The sequence below is a fragment of the Macaca thibetana genome, chromosome 19 (assembly GCF_024542745.1).
Source record: "Macaca thibetana thibetana isolate TM-01 chromosome 19, ASM2454274v1, whole genome shotgun sequence".
Taxonomy (NCBI): domain Eukaryota; kingdom Metazoa; phylum Chordata; class Mammalia; order Primates; family Cercopithecidae; genus Macaca; species Macaca thibetana.
This window is the reverse complement of record NC_065596.1, coordinates 7,096,650-7,114,086: the sequence shown is the minus strand read 5'-3', so window position 1 is coordinate 7,114,086 and position 17,437 is coordinate 7,096,650. Positions and strand designations below refer to the sequence as shown.

General features: G+C 50.6%; 1 protein-coding gene across 1 annotated transcript in view; it reads right to left on the bottom strand.

Moving 5' to 3' along the window:
• BST2 (bone marrow stromal cell antigen 2) overlaps positions 1 to 17,437 on the bottom strand; it is a 365,601-nt gene that overhangs the window by 72,353 nt on the left and 275,811 nt on the right. The window lies entirely within an intron of this gene.

The window sequence follows — 17,437 nt, the reverse complement described above, 5'->3', positions numbered from 1 at the left end:
TTATTGTCCTTCTCCTAGGAAAACACAAGCAAAACCCCTACCCCATGTTACCACAGTGCCTAATTCCCATTTGTCAGTTTCCGCATCCTTCCACCATACCCGCTTTCCGTTTTGTGGATCAAATTTATTTCCAGGGAAATGTTGTTCTGCTGCTGTAAAAGGTTGATTTCTTGCCAGGCTTAAGAAATTTAGCGTAAAAAGGCCAGGCGCGGTGGCTCACGTCTGTAATCCCAGCACTTTGGGAGGCTGGGGTGGGTGGATCCCGAGGTCAGGAGTACAAGACCAGCCTGGCCAAGATGGTGAAACCCTGGCTCTACTAAAAATACAAAAAGATTAGCCAGGCAGGTGGCTAAACATTAGCCAGGTGGTGGCAGGTGCTTATAATCCCAGCTACTCAGGAGGCTGAGGCAGACAATTTCTTGAACCTGGGAGGCGGAGGTTGCAGTGAGCCGAGATGGTGCCACTGCACCCCAGCCTGGGCGACAGAGCAAGACTCCATCTCAGAAAAAAAAAAAGAAAGAAAGAAATTTAGTGTAAAAAGAGCCAGATTCAACTGAGCATGAGGGGTAGGAGCCTCCCTCTTCGCTTTAGTGTCCTGTTTTCTTTCACTTGCGTCCATGTGAAGAGACCACCAAACCGGCTTTGTGTTGTGGGCGGTAAGTCACCCAGGTGCTGAGGCAGGAGACCGAGGGCACGAGCTGTTCCAGTATAATAAAGAAAATATATTAAATAAGAATAGTTACACCAGATATAGATCATAGATATGATGATATATTGTCTCACACGTCCGTGTGAAGAGACCACCAAACAGGCTTTGTGTGAGCAACATGGCTGTTTATTTCACCTGGGTGCAGGCGGGCTGAGTCCGAAAAGAGAGTCAGCAAAGGGTGGGGGATTCTCATGAGTTCTTATAGGTTTGGGGATAGGTGGTGGAGTTAGGAGCAATGTTTTGTGGGCATGGGGTGGATCTCACAAAGTACATTCTCAAGGGTTGGGAGAATTACAAAGAACCTTCTTAAGGGTGGGGGAGATTACAAAGTACATTGATCAGTTAGGATGGGGCAGAAACAAATCACAATGGTGGAATGTCATCAGTTAAGGCTATTTTCACTTCTTTTGTGGATCTTCAGTGGCTTCAGGCCATCTGGATGTACACGTGCAGGTCACAAGGGATATGATGACTTAGCTTGGGCTCAGAGGTCTGACATTCCTGTCTTATATTAATAAGAAAAGCAAAACAAAATAGTGAAGTGCTGGAGCGGCGAAAAATTTTGGGGGTGGTATGGAGAGATAATGGGTGATGTTTCTCAGGGCTGCTTCGAGCAGGATTAGGGGCGGCATGGGAACCTAGAGTGGGAGAGATTAAGTTGAAGGAAGATTTTGGGGTAAGGGATGATATTGGGGGTTGTTAGAAGGAGCATTTGTTGTATAGAATGATTGGTGATGGCCTGGATGCAGTTTTGTATCAACTGAGAAACTAAAAGGAAGACACAAGGTCCGAATAAGAGGAGGAGAAAAACAGGTATTAAAGGACTAAGAATTGGGAGTACCCAGGACATTCAATTACAGAGTGTCAAAGGGGGTTCAGCGTAATTATTTGTTTGGTTGGGGAGTTTTTGGGCTCTATTCTTGAGTTTTTTTATGTTGTCATATACCAGACCAGATTGATTAAGGTAAAAATGACACTCTTCATTTAAAAATATACAGAGTCCCCCCCACCTTTTTATTTTATTTTATTTTATTTTTAAGCAGTGAGTAAGTCAGGGCCTGGTCAATTTTGGAGGAAAGAGAAGTGCAAAGCCAGCAATTGTTTGTTAAAGAAGGATTAGAAACGGCTAGGAGAGAGTGAGATTGACAGTGTGTGGTGGAGATTGCTGGGGAGAGGTAGAGGGTGGCGTAAGAACAGGAACAAGAATAAGAGTGAGTATAAAAGTAAGGAATAGGACTTCATCAGGGTGAAAGTATCGGAGGATATTTTGTCACTGAAGATCTTCTATCCACTTAAAGAGAGACTTAATGGTGGCAGTTTGAGGTAAAATCAGGCACCACTGAATACCAAGAGCCTGAGAAACGGCTTGGGTGATTTGACTGGTAAAGGCCGGTCTGTTATCGGACTGTATAGAGGCAGGAAAGCCAAACCGAGGAATTTTTTTCTGACAGAAGGGAAGAAATGACTGTGGTGGCCTTCTCAGACCCTGTGGGAAAGGCCTCTACCCATCCAGTGAAAGTGTCTACCCAGACCAAGAGGTATTTTAGTTTCCTGACTCGGGGCATGTGAGTAAAGTCAATTTGCCAGTCCTGGGCAGGGGCAAATCCCCGAGCTTGGTGTGTAGGGAAGGGAGGGGGCCTGAACAATCCCTGAGGAGGAGTAGATAGAATAGCAGATGGAACACTGAGAAGTGATTTCCTTGAGGGTAGATTTCCACAATGGAAAGGAAATGAGAGGTTCTAAGAGGCGGGCTAGCGGCTTGTAACCTACATGGAAGAGGTTATGAAATGACGACATAATAGAATGGGCCTGTGAGGCTGGAAGGAGATATTTTCCTTGGTACAAGAACTATTTGCCTTGTGTGGGAAGAGATTGACAGGTGGAAGTTTCAGTGGGGGAGTAGGTGGAAGTGACCAGACGAGAAGGAGAAAAACTGGCCGTGAGTGATAGAAGTTGGAACGTTAGCTGCTTTTTTAGCTACCTTATCAGCATAAGCGCTGTCCTGAGTGATGGGATCTGATGCCTTTCGATGGCCCTTGCAGTGAATGACTCCAGCTTCGTTTGGAAGTAAAGCGGCCTTGAGAAGAGTTTTTATTAAAGGGGCATTAATGATGGAGGACCCTTGCATAGTGAGGAAACCTTTCAGCTCATAAAACAGCATGGTGGTGCAGGATATGGGGTCAGTATAAATATTGACGCATAGTCCCTTTACAAGAGCGAGGGCCCGAATTAAGGCAATGAGTTTGGCTTGCTGAGAGGTAGTGGAGGGGGCAGAGCAGTAGCCTCAATGATAGATGTGGAAGATATTATATAGCATAGCCTGCCTTTGCTGGTGTGTGGCGATTAGGCCTGGTGGAACTGCCATCGATAAACCAAGTGTGATCAGGGTGAGGAACAGGAAAGAAGGAACTATGGGGAAATGGAGTGAAGGTCGGGTGGATCAGAGAGATACAGTCATGGGGGTCAGGTGTGGTATCAGGAATAATGTGGGAGGCCGGGCTGAAGTCCAGGCCAGGAACAGTGGTAACTGTGGGAGACTCAACAAAGAGAGTACAACTGAAGGAGCCGGGGAGCAGAAAGTATATGTGTCAGGTGTGAGGAAGAAAATAGATTTTGGGAATTATGAGAACTGTAGAGAGTGAGTTGAGCATAGTTTGTGATTTTGAGGGCCTCTACAACTATTAGGGCAGCGGCAGCCACTGCACGGAGACATGATGGCCAGCCTTGACAGTAAGGTCAAGTTGTTTGGACAAAAACGTTACAGGGCATGGTCCCGGCTCTTGTGTAAGAATTTTGACCACACAGCCCTGTACTTTGGCTGTGTGTAATGAAAAGGGTTGGGACGAGTTAGGGACAGCCTGCATGGGGGCAGCTTCTAGGGCTGTTTTTAAGGAACCGAAAGAGGAGTGGGGAAAGGATTTAGGATCTACGGGGTCAGCTAGGTTTCCTTTTGTGAGTTTACATAATGGTTTAGTCAGTGGCAAAACTAGGTATCCAAAGGCGGAGGTACCTAACCATGCCTAGGAAGGAAAGGAGCTGTTTTGTAGAAGGGATTCGGGTTTGGGAGATTAGCCGGACACGATCAGCAGGGAGAGCACATGTGTTTTCATGAAGAATTGTGCTGAGATAGGTAACAGATGAAGAAGAAATTTGGGCTTGACTGAAGTCATGGGGGCTGTCCGTGAGGCCTTGCGGCAGTACAGCCCAGGAAATTCGCTGAGCCTGATGGGTGTCAGGGTCAGTCCAAGTGAAAGCAAAGAGAGGCTGGGATGAAGGGTGCAAAGGAATAGTAAAGAAAGCATGTTTGAGATCCAGAACAGAATACTGGGTTGTGGAGGGAGGTACTGAGGATAGGAGAGGATATGGCTTTGGCACCACGGGGTGGACAGGCAAGGCAGTTTGGTTGATAAGGCGCAGATCCTGAACTAATCTGTAGACTTGTCCGGTTTTTGGACAGGTAAAATGGGGGAATTGTAAAGAGAGTTTACAGGCTTTAAAAGGCCATGCTGTAACAGGCGAGTGATAACAGGCTTTGATCCTTTTTTTCTTTTTTTTTTTTTTTTTTTTTTTTTGAGACGGAGTCTCGCTCTGCCGCCCAGGCTGGAGTGCAGTGGCCAGATCTCAGCTCACTGCAAGCTCCGCCTCCCAGGTTCACGCCATTCTCCAGCATGATAAAGCATGCTGCGGGATGGGATACTGGCGTTGAGCAGGGTAAGGGTGATTAGGTTTTTTTTTTTTTTTTTTTTTTTTTTTTTTTGAGACGGAGTCTCACGCTGTTGCCCAGGCTGGAGTGCAGTGGCGCGATCTCGGCTCACTGCAAGCTCCGCCTCCTGGGTTCACGCCATTCTCCTGCCTCAGCCTCCTGAGTAGCTAGGACTACAGGCGCCCGCCACCGCGCCCGGCTAATTTTTTGTATTTTTAGTAGAGACGGGGTTTCACTGTGGTCTCGATCTCCTGACCTTGTGATCCGCCCGCCTCGGCCTCCCAAAGTGCTGGGATTACAGGCTTGAGCCACCGCGCCCGGCCTATTACTCTTTATTACTCTTTATTACTCTTTATTCCAATATCTGTTCTACAATTATAACCTAGGAAAAACCAGGCCATACAGAGATAGGAGCTGAAGAGACACGGTGAGGAGTGACCAGAAGACAAGACTGTGAGCCCCCTGTCACGCCCGGACACGGCCACTAGAGGGCTCCCTGGTCTAGCGGTAACACCCGCGCCTGGGAAGGCGCCCATTACTTAGCCTACTAGGAAACGGAGTCTTCCTTTCCCCCGGGGAGTTAGAGAAGGCTCGGCTCCACCACCTCTTGTGGAAGGCCTGACATCAGTCAGGCCCACCTGCAGCCATCTGGAGGCCTAAACGTCCTCCTGTGATGCTGTGCTTCAGCGGTCACGCTCCTGTTTAACTTTCACGTTCCGCTCCTCCCTCTAGATAGCAGTAGCAAAATTATTGGAAGTATGAAAGTCTTTGATCTTTCTGAAAAGAGCGTGGAAGAAATAATGACGTAAGCTGACCTCTCTCTCTCCGCCACCTAAAAGGGAACGACCCCCGTCCAGTGGACACGCGACTCACGTGACTTTATCAATCATTGGCGATGACTCACACTCCTTACCCTGCCCCTTTTGTCTTGTATCCAATAAATAACAGCGCGGCCTGGCATTCAGGGCCACTACCGGTCTTGGCGTCTTGGTGGTAGTGGTCCCCCGGGCCCAGCTGTCTTTTCTTCTATCTCTTTGTCTTGTGTCTTTATTTCTACATCTCTTATCATCGCACTTGAGGAGAAAAACTCACAGGCCCTATAGGGCTGGTCCCTATATCTGGCGCTCAACGTAGATTTCTCTCTCGCTGTGTGAAGTTTGCGCTTCCAGTGCAGAAGGCGGCGGAGGATTTCCACGACTGATTCCTAAGGCTTGCGGTCAATAAGTTTGGTGGTAAGCTTGAGCGCTCAGACTACCCCGGGGGACACCATGTTACAAGCCAGTACTAAGTACTCAGCTTATTTTAACTTTATAAAAGCCCTCCCTGTATTATCTCAACCCTGTCCCTGTTCAGCCCTGCTGTACGGCTCTCAACCTTCTGCCTGTTTGGCCTGGTAACGAGGCCCTCAACCCTAACACCCCGCAGCGTAGTTTTTCATTTCTCACGCCTGTTTCTCTTTTGACAAAACAGACTCCCTTGAAGCCTGGGTCTGTCTCCGTAAATCAGGCTCCCTTGAGCCTGGGTCTCTCTCCCTAAATCAGGCTCCCTTGAAGCCTGGGTCTCTCTTGGAAAATCAGGCTCCCTTGAGCCTGGGTCTCTCTGGGAAAATCAGGTTCTCTTGAAGCCTAGGTCTCTCTCCATACATCAGGCTCTCTTTTTTGTGGGGGCCATCCCTACAGGGTCTGTGGGTTTTTCTCCCCGTGTGTGGAGACGAGAGATTGTAGAAATAAAGAGACAAGACAAAGAGATGACAGCTGGGCCCGGAGGACCACTACCACCAAAACGCCAAGATTGGTAGTGGCCACAAATGCCTGCCTGTGCTGTTATTTATTGGATACAAAACAAAAGGGGCAGGGTAAAGAGTGTGTGTCGTCTCCAATAATTGATGAGGTCACATGAGTCACGTGTCCACAGGACAGGGGGCCCTTCCCTGTTAGGTAGCTGAGGTGGAGAGAGAGAGGTCAGCTTACATCATTATTTCTTCTATGCTGTTTTCAGAAAGATCAAAGACTTTAATACTTTCACTAATTTTACTACTGCTATCTAGAGGGCGGAGCCAGGTGCACAGAGTAGAACATGAAAGTGAAACAGGAGCATGACCACTGAAGCACAGCATCACAGGGAGACGGTTAGGCCTCTGGATAACTGTGGGTGGGCCTGACTGACGTCAGGTCCTCCACAAGAGGTGGTGGAGCAGAGTCTTCTCTAAATTTCCCTGGGGAAAGGGAGAGTCCCTTTCCCCGTCTGCTAAGTAGTGGGTGCTTTTCCTTGGCACTGATGCTACCGCTAGACCACGGTCTTCTTGGTAACGGCATCTTCCCAGACGCTGGTGTTACCACTAGACCAAGGAGCCCTCTAGTGGCCATGTACAGGCGTGGCAGGGGGCTCACACTTTTCTGGTCAATTCTCACCATGCCCCTTCAGCTCCTATCTCTGTATGGCCTGTTTTTTCCTAGGTTATAATTGTAGAACAAGGATTATTATAATATTGGAATAAAGAGTAATTGTTACAAACTGATGATTAATGATATTGATGTCAGGCCTCTGAGCCCAAGCTAAGCCATCATATCCCTTGTGACCTGCACGTGTACATCCAGATGGCCTGAAGCAACTGAAGATCCACAAAAGAAGTGAAAATAGCCTTAACTGATGACATTCCACCATTGTGATTTGTTTCTACCCCACTCTAATTGATCAGTGTACTTTGTAATCTCCCCCACCCTTAAGAAGGTTCTTTGTAATTCTCCCCACCCTTGAGAATGTACTTTGTGAGATCCACCCCCTGCCTGCAAAACATTGCTCCTACCTCCACCGCCTATCCCCAAACCTATAGGAACTAATGATACTCCCCCACCCTTTGCTGACTCCTTTTTTGGACTCAGCCCACCTGCACCCAGGTGAAATAAACAGCCACGTTGCTCACACAAATCCTCTTTGGTGGTGTCTTCACACGGACACGTGAAACGTTTGGTGCTGAAGACCCGGGTCAGTGGGACTCCTTCGGGAGACCAGTCCCCTGTCCTCACCCTCACCCCGTGAAGAGATCCACCTGCGACCTCGGGTCCTCAGACCAACCAGCCCAAGGAACATCTCACCGATTTTAAATCGAGTAAGCGACCTCTTTTTACTCTCTTCTCCAACCTCTCTCACTGTCCCTCAACCTCTTTCTCCTTTCAATCTTGGCGCCACCCTTCAATCTCTCCCTTCTCTTAATTTCAATTCCTTTCATTTTCCAGTAGAGACAAAGGAGACACATTTTATCTGTGGACCCAAAACTCCGGCGCCGGTCACGGACTCGGGAAGGCAGCCTTCCCTTGGTGTTTAATCATTGCGGGGACGCCTCTCTGACTATTCACCCATGTTCCATTGGTGTCTGATCTCCGTGGGGACGCCTGCCTTGGTCATTCACCCACATTCCCTTGGTGGCAAGTCAATTGCGGGGACGCCTGCTTTGGCTGCTCACCCACGTTGCAGCCCAGGGCTGCTCCCCACCCCCTTCTCTGTGTCTCTACCCTTCTCTTTAAACTTGCCTCCTTCACTATGGGCAAGCTTCCACCCTCCATTCCCCCTTCTTCTCCCTTAGCCTGTGTTCTCAAGAACTTAAAACCTCTTCAACTCTCGCCTGACCTAAAATCTAAGCGTCTTGTTTTCTTCTGCAATACCGCTTGGCCCCAGTACAAACTCGACAGTAGTTCCAAGTGGCCAGAGAATGGCACTTTCGACTTCTCTGTCCTACAAGATCTAGATAATTTTCGTCGAAAAATGGGCAAATGATCTGAAGTGCCTGACGTCCAGGCATTCTCTTACACATTGGTCCCTCCGTAGTCTCTGCTCCCAATGAGACTCCTCCCAAATCTTTCTTCTTTCTCTCCTGTCTGTTCCTTCAGTCTCCACCCCAAGCTGAGTCCTTTGAATCTTTTTCTATGGACTCATCTGACCTCTCCCCTTCTCCCCAGGCTGCTCCTTGCCAGGCCAAGCCAGGTCCCAATTCTTCCTCAGCCTCTGCTCCCCCACCCTATAATCTTTCTATCACCTCCCCTCCTCACACCCGGTCTGGCTTACAGTTTTGTTCCGTGACTAGCCTTCCCCGACATGTGCAACAATTTCCTCTTAGAGAGGTGGCTGGAGCTAAAGGGATAGTCAAGGTTAATGCTCCTTTTTCTTTATCCGACCTCTCCCAAATCAGTTAACGTTTAGGCTTTTTTTTTTTTTTGAGACGGAATCTTACTCTGTCGCCCAGGCTGGAGTGCAGTGGCCGGATCTCAGCTCACTGCAAGCTCCGCCTCCCGGATTTATGCCATTCTCCTGCCTCAGCCTCCCGAGTAGCTGGGACTACAGGCGCCCGCCACCTCGCCCGGCTATTTTTTTGTATTTTTTTTTAGTAGAGACGGGGTTTCACCGGGTTAACCAGTATGGTCTCGATCTCCTGACCTCGTGATCTGCCCATCTCGGCCTTTTTTTTTTTTTTTAATCAAATACAAGAACCCAGCCCAGTCCATGGCCCATTAGCAGCAACCCTTAGACGCTTTAACGCCCTAGACCGAGAGGGGCCAGAAGGCCACCTTACTCTTAATATGCATTTTATTATGCAATCCCCTCCCAGTATTAGCAAAAGCTCCAAAAATTAGATTCTGGCCCTCAAACCCCACAACAGGACTTAATTAACCTCGCCTTCAAGGTGTACCATAATAGAGTAGAGGCAACATATTTCTGAGTTGCAATTACTTGCCTCCACTGTGAGAGAAACCCCAGCCATATCTCCAGCACACAAAAACTTCAAAACTCCTGAACCGCAGCAGCCAGGTGTTCCTCCAGGACCACCTCCCTTAGGATCTTGCTTCAAGTGCTGGAAATCTGGCCACTGGGTCAAGAAATGCCCGCAGCCCGGGATTCCTCCTAAGCCGTGTCCCATCTGTGCGGGATCCCACTGGAAATCGGACTGTCCAAGTCGCCCAGTAGCCACTCCCAGAGCCCCTGGAACTCTGGCCCAAGGCTCTCTGACTCCTTCCCAGATCTTCTTGGCTTAGCGGCTGAAGACTGACGCTGCTGGATTGCCTCGGAAGCCCCCTAGACCATCACAGACACCGAGTTTCGGGTAACTCACAGTGAAGGGTTAGTCCGTCCCCTTCTTAATCAATGCAGAGGCTACCAACTCCATATTACTTTCTTTTCAAGGGCTTGTTTCCCTTGCCTCCATAACTGCTGTGGGTATTGATGGCCAGGCTTCTAAACCCCTTAAAAATCCCCAACTCTGGTGCCAACTTGGACAACATTCTTTATGCACTCTTTTTAGTTATCCCCACCTGCCCAGCTCCCTTATTAGGCTGAGACATTTTAACCAAATTATCTGCTTCCCTGATTATTCCTGGACTACAGCGACATCTCATTGCCACCCTTCTTCCCAACCCAAAGCCTCCTTCACATCCTTCTCTCGTATCCCCCTCTCGTATCCCCCTACTTCAGCCCACAAATATGGGATAACTCTACTCTCTCCTTTGTGACCGATCATGCACCGCTTATCATCTCATTAAAACCTAATCACCCGGCCGGGCGAGGTGGCTCAAGCCTGTAATCCCAGCACTTTGGGAGGCCGAGGCGGGCGGATCACAAGGTCAGGAGATCGAGACCACAGTGAAACCCCGTCTCTACTAAAAATACAAAAAATTAGCCGGGCGCGGTGGCGGGCGCCTGTAGTCCTAGCTACTCAGGAGGCTGAGGCGGGAGAATGGCGTGAACCCAGGAGGCGGAGCTTGCAGTGAGCCGAGATCGCGCCACTGCACTCCAGCCTGGGCAACAGCGTGAGACTCCGTCTCAAAAAAAAAAATAAGGCCGGGCGCGGTGGCTCAAGCCTGCAATCCCAGCACTTTGGGAGGCCGAGACGGGCAGATCACGACATCAGGAGTTCGAGACCATCCTGGCTAACATGGTGAAACCCCGTCTCTACTAAAAAATACAAAAAACTAGCCGGGCGAGGTGGTGGGCGCCTGTAGTCCCAGCTACTCGGGAGGCTGAGGCAGGAGAATGGCGTAAAAACCCGGGAGGCGGAGCTTGCAATGAGCTGACATCCGGCCACTGCACTCCAGCCTGGGCGACACAGCAAGACTCCGTCTCAAAAAAAAAAATAAATAAATAAAAAAATAAATAAATAAAGAGTAATAAAGAGTAATGCTACAAACTAATGATTAACATTCATGTAGAATCATATCTATATTCTATTTCTAGTATAACTATTCTTATTATATATATTTTCTTTATTATACTGGAACAGCTTGTGCCTTCAGTCTCTTGCCTCGGCACCTGGGTGACTTGCCGCCCACAGAGGTGACCAGTCCGAGGCCACCTGGTTAGAAAGGGGCAGAGAGCAGTTTGGCCCAGAAGCTTGAGTTTTACTCCCTGGTCCACATCTCAGTTTCCTGGGGATAGGACAGTCCCCAATCCCTCATCTGAAATCCCTGGGGACAGGTGTGTTTGGGAATTAGGAGATTTTGTATTTTAGGAAAACAACAGGGGGCAGAGGCTGCTGTATACCCGTGGTGCTTTAGGGGGCTCAGAAAATAATACCCAGGCTGGACTCAGTGGCTCACGCCTGTAATCTCAACACTTTGGGACGCCCAGGCAGGGGATCACTTGAGGTCAGGAGTTCGAGACCAGCCTGGCTAACATGGCAAAACCCCGTCTCTACTAAAAATACAGAAATTAGCCAGGCATGGTGGTGTGCATCTGTAATCCCAGCTACTCAGGAGGCTGAGGCAGGAGAATCGCTTGAACCTGGGAGGCAGAGGTCGCAGTGAGCTAAGATCGGGCAACTGCACTCCAGCCTGGGTGACAGAGCGAGACTCCGACAGACAGAAAGAAAATAAGAAATGAAAGTAAGAAAGGAAGAAAAAGAAAGAGGAAAGAAGGAAGGCAGGCAGGCAGGAAGGAAGGACCCCAAAATGAAGCAAAAGTTTTTCTCCGACCTTTTCCTGCCCTCTTGTGTCTCAGATCTATTCTCCCTCAAGGCTGGTCATAAAAACTAGAATCCCTCTTTCCCAAGGTAGGTTTTAGAAACGAGAACCCTTGGCTGGGTGTGGTGGCTCATGTCTGTAATCCCGGCACTTTGGGAGGCCAAGCCAGGCAGATCACTTGATATCAGAAATTTGTGACCAGCCTGGTCAACATGGTGAAACCCCGTCACTACCAAAAATGCATAATGAGCTAGGCATGGTGGCATATGCCTGTAATCCCAGCTCCTGGGGAGCCTGAGGCAGGAATCGCGTGGACCCGGGAGGTGGAGGTTGCAGTGAGCCAAGATTGAGACACTGCACTCCAGCCTGTGTGACAGAGTAAGACTCCATCTCAAAACAAACCGGTAAGATGGAGGGGGAAAAGGGAGGAAAGGAAAAAAGAGGAAGCGGGGAAGAGAGGAGGAGGGCAGGGAGGAGGAGAGAAAAGGGCAGAAAGAAGAGAAGGAGGGAGAAAGAGAGAAGGAGGAAGTGGGATAAGAGAAGAGAGAATCAGAGCACAAGAAAGGTGGAGGGGAAGTTTAGGGAAGAAAAAGTAGTAGTAGGAGGGGTAAGAAGAAAGGAAGGAGGAGGGAAAGGAGGAGAGGAGGGGAGGAGGGACAGGGAACACTCAGCTGACATTTACGAATGAATGAATCTCAACTCCAAGTTAGCATGATAGCTCCAGTCCTCAGTCTCTTTTTTCCTTCCTTCCTTCCTTCCTTCCTTCCTTCCTTCCTTCCTTCCTTCCTTCCTTCCTTCCTCCCTCCCCCCTCCCTTCCTCCCTCCTTCCCTCCCTCCCTCCCTCTCTCTCTCCCTTCCTTCCTTTCTCCTCCTCCTCCTCCTCCTCCTTCTTTTTTTAAGACAGGGTCTTGCTTTGTCACCCAGGCTGGAGTATACTGATGCAATCTTGGCTCACTGGATCCTCTGCCTTTCAGGTTCAAGCAATTCTGCGCCCTCAGCCTCCTGAGTGTAAAGGTAAACTGAGGCTGCAGCCAAACCGGGCACGAAGACACAAGGCAAATGGCAGTGAGAATAGCCTTTTATTAGGGCTTGCAGGCGAGGTTCCTCAGTCCAAAGGCGTGGGCCGAGGAAGTCGCGCTGAGGGAGGAGGGTAGGGGCTTTTTATAGCCCGAGAGGTAGGGAAGCTGGTTGTGCAAACAGGGCCTGGGGGGGTCTTGAAACTACTAGGGCAGGAGTTGAGTAAGGGTCATGAGGAAGGGGTCTTTGGAAACTGTCAACCGAAATTGCTGTTTACGAACTTGTGGAATGCAGGTGAGCTGCAGGTCATGGGGGAGTGTGGCTGCCCAACCAGAACTCTGAGGCATGTAAGTCTGCGGGTATGTACAAGGGTGAAGGGAGTCTTTAACAAAAGGCCTGCTATGCTGGGTAACGCCGCCATGTTGGGTCTAGATTCCTGCCTAACATTCCGACCTCTTTCTAATAAGAAAATGGGGCAACGGCCGGGCGCGGTGGCTCAAGCCTGTAATCCCAGCACTTTGGGAGGCCGAGACGGGCGGATCACAAGGTCAGGAGATCGAGACCATCCTGGCTAACACGGTGAAACCCCGTCTCTACTAAAAAATACAAAAACCTAGCCGGGCGAGGTGGCGGGCGTCTGTAGTCCCAGCTACTCGGGAGGCTGAGGCAGGAGAATGGCGTGAACCCGGGAGGCGGAGCTTGCAGTGAGCTGAGATCCGGCCACTGCACTCCAGTCTGGGTGACAAAGCGAGACTCTGTCTCAACAAAAAAAAAAAAAAAAAAAAAAAAAAAAAAAAAAAAAAAAAAAGAAAATGGGGCAACGTGTTCATCTGGCTGCTTCCTGCTGGTATGGGTCGTCGTGGCATTCTTCGGAGGTCGGAACTCGGGTATAGGGGTGGAGCAGCATCTGATTGAAAGTGACCCGGGAGACTTCTTTCATGCAGTCCTGGATGAAGCGGAGGACACAGGGAGCTATGAGTAGCAAGAAGCCAATGATTAGTAAGGGGCTTAGAAAGGGTAGGACTTAACCGGCCATAGACGACTGCCACCACCTAAGTGAGGGCCTTGATCCGAGGTTTTTCTGGTGGAGTCTTTCCCGAATCTTTTCTAGAGTGAGGAGATTGGTTTCTACTAGTCCTGACTCATTGATGTAGTGTTCGGCCGGGAAGGGGAAAGGAGGGGGTTAGGTTAGAGGAGTTAAAAGGGCTGGGTAAAGGTACCGCAGCCAGTGGGGGCTATCTCAGAACCCTTGAGGCAAGACAGTCCAGGTCAGCTGGGAAGAAATATGAGTGTCTGGATCTTCCTATGTAAAAGCAAACAGAAAGTGACAGTCAGATGTAAGGGAATGGTGAAGAAGGCATCTTTTAGGTCAAGGACAATAAAGTGAGTGGTATCGAGGGGAATGCACGAGAGATGTGTATATGGGTTAGGAACAACTGGAAAGGTGGGGACTACTGCCTCATTGATGAGGCATAGGTCCTGCATGAGGCGATAGGCTCCAGAGCTTTTCCGTACAGGCATGATAGGAGTATTGCATGGTGAGTTGGCAGGGACTACAATGTGTTGCTGGGGCAGGCGCATGATGATGGGTTTTAGTACCTGTCGGTGTTCAAGGGAGATAGGGAACTGGGGCCTAGAGGGAAACTTAGAAGGGTCTTTTGGCCGGATGCGGACCGGAGTGTGGTGCTGGGCAATGATCAGCATAGAGGTGTCCCATAACTTAGGGTTAATGGGGACTGGAAACAGGAGTGGGGGGTCAGCCTGGCGGGGTTTGTCAGGTGAGAGGAGGGGGAAGAGGAATGTGAGGTGTGGGGAGGGGGTGGGCCGGAAATGAACTGAGTCCCTTAGCTTGGAGAGGAGATCTCGTCCTAACAAGGGGACTGGGCACGAAGGAATGATAAGAAACGAGTGTGAGAAGAGGGAGCCATCCAGGCAGCAAGACAGAGGAGGAGTCTGGCGGTAGGTGGAGGGAGTGCCGTCAATTTCCATGACTGTGACAGTGGAGGGGTAGCTGGGGCCACTGAAGGAAGGCAAAGCAGAGTAGGTAGCCCCCGTGTCCATAAGGAAGGATATGGACTTACCTGCTACCTGGAGCATGACCCTGGGCTCGGCGAGAGTGAGAGGGGTCCCCGAGTCTGGGCCTCTTCAATCTTCATCAGTGTCAAGGAGCTGGGGCGCCTCCAATACCTGGAGGAGGGTCGTCACGTGTAGGCGCAGCGACCATCCTTAGGTCAGGGCAGTCTGACTTCCAGTGGCCCATCTGCCAACAGTTCGGACAGGGGCGAGTTGGCTCCTTTGGGTTAGGGCACTGCCTGGCCCAGTGGCCATCGTTGCCTCACTTGAAGCAGGCACCAGATGGCACTCGGGGAGTACCTCCTTTCTGGGAGCTCCTGGAGCCGGATGGCCTCGGGGCTGCTACCAAGGCCTGGGTTTGGAGTTGTACCTTCTGTTTTAGCCTGGCCTGTCGTTGGGCCTCAGCTGCTTCCTCCCTGGAGTTGTAGACCTTGAAGGCCAGTTTGACTAAGTCCTGGATGGGAGTTTGAGGGCCTTCCTCCGCCTTTAAAAAATTTTTTTTTTGGACATCAGGGGCCGACTGAGAAATGAAATATGAGGCCAAGATGGTTGCTCCTGCAGGGGAGGCAGGGTCAAGGCGGGTGTACTGAATAAGTGCCTCAGTCAGCCGGTTAAGACAAACAGCCGGATTTTCATCTGCGCCTTGGACTACCTCCTTTAGTTTGTTAAAGTTGACTGATTTGTTAGAGGCTGCCTGCATGCCGGCAAGAAGGCACTGAACCATCATGTCTCGGTGACAGCGGCCTGCCTGCCCTACCTGGTAGTCCCAGTCGGGCTCAGCCGAGGGCACTGCCTCAGTGCCGACTGGCATGGCGGGGTCAGTTAAATGAACCTGGTTAGTGTGCCGCCTGGCTGCCGCTAGGATGCGCTCCTGCTCCTCAGGAGACAGGGTTGAGGTCATAACGACATGGAGGTCATGCCAGGTGAGATCATATGCCTGGCATAGATACCTAAACTCTTTGATATAACAAGTAGGATTGGCCGAAAAGGAGCCTGCATGCTCCTCAACCTTAGACAAGTCTGCCAATGAAAACGGCACATGGACCTGGACTACTCCTTCGGCACCTGCCACCTCTCACAAGGGACACAGGAGGTCAGTCCTGGACCGAGTATGGGCTGAGACAGGCGAGGAAGGGGAGGAGGTGGAAGTAGGGGAGACAGAATCTGTCAGGTTTGGAAAGGGCACAGGAGGGGGGGAAGGGTAGGGAGGCGTTGATGAGGACGGGGATAACGGTGGGTCAGGGTAAGGAGGGAGGTTGGGCAGGAGACCGGAGGGGTGGCCGGGATAGGGTGTCAGGAGGCTCAGAAAAAGAGGAGGAATCATCCCCCTCCTTGCTCGAGGGAAGAGACTTTGTGAGCAGAACTTGAGCTAACGAGCATTGGGCGCAGAGATCTGGGTGAGAACGCAAGTCCCAAAAGGCCTGAACATAGGGTATCTCGGACCATTTGCCTAGTCTCTTGCAGAAGTTGGTCAGATCTGTGAGAATGTTAAAGTCTAGAGTGCCTTCTGCAGGCCACTGAGACTGATTATCCAATTTATATTGTGGCCATGCTATTGTGCAGAAGAAAATGAGCCGCTTTCGTTTTATGTCTTGGCTGAGACTTAAAGTCTGGAGATTCGCCAAGAGGCACCCCAGAGGAGATTCTCGGTTTGGTTTGGACTGGGTAGTTCCTATGGTCTCAAGGCGGGCAGTCTGGAGGCAATGGGAGCGTCCTCCTACTGCCACGTGGAGTGCGGGGTATGGTGGCTTCTGGGGAGGTTGGACGTCTCCTAGTCCCCGGTGCTGAGGTCACAGCTGACTGGAGAGAGCCCCTGATGCGGCCGCACGTTTCGGACAGGGACTCCTGGAGGGAGCCATTAGGACAGGGGGAAAATTTACCCAGCAGTGATCGAATTGAGTCTTAAATTTGGTGAGACGGCTCCAGGCTTGAGGAGGGGATCCTGGCTCAGGAAGAGGAGAGCCTGCCCGACCTAGCAGGGGTCCAGGGAGGGGGTCTCCTCCTGGGTTTTGGCACCAAATGTAAAGGTAAACTGAGGCTGGAGCCATACCAGGAACCTGGCTCAGGGAGAGGAGAGCCTGCCCGACCTAGCAGGGGTCCAGCGAGGGGTCTCCTCCCGGGTTTCGGCACCAAATGTAAAGGTAAACTGAGGCTGGAGCCAAACCGGGAATGAAGACACAAGGCAAATGGCAGTGAGAATAGCCTTTTATTAGGGCTTGCGGGCGAGGTTCCTTGGTCCAAAGGTGTGGGCCGAGGAAGTCACGCTGAGGGAGAAGGGTAGGGGCTTTTTATAGCCCGAGAGGTAGGGAAGCTGGTTGTGCAAACAGGGCCTGGGGGGTCTTGAAACTACTAGGGCAGGAGTTGAGTAAGGGTCATGAGGAAGGGGTCTTTGGAAACTGTCAACCGAAATTGCTGTTTACGAACTTGTGGAATGCAGGTGAGCTGCAGGTCATGGGGGAGTGTGGTTGCCCAGCCGGAACTCTGATGCATGTAAGTCTGTGGGTGTGTACAAGGGTGAAGGGAGTCTTTAACAAAAGGCCTGCTATGCCGGGTAATGCCACCATGTTGGGTCTAGATTCCTGCCTAACACTGAGTAGCTGGGATTACAGGTGTGCTCCACCATGCCCAGCTAATTTTTGTATTTTTAGTAGAGACAGGGTTTCGCCATGTTGGTCAGGCTGGTTTCGAACTTCTGGCCTCAAGTGATCCACCCAACTCGGCCTACCAAAATGCTGGGATTACTGGCGTGAGTCACCGCGCCCCAGCCTGCCTTCAAAGTTTCTTTACCTGTCAACTGGGGTGATCACAGCGGTGCTACCTGGCTAGGTAAGAGTGCAACTGTAGTTACTGGCCATTGCTGACTCTTCCAGGCCCAGAAAGCAGCAGGCCAGTGGCTGGCTCTGGGCCTGTCCTCCGGATCTTCCTCGTGATCCCCCATTCCAGCCACCCTGCTGCCAGCAGGGACCAATGGCAGCGTAGGGGGTGAGC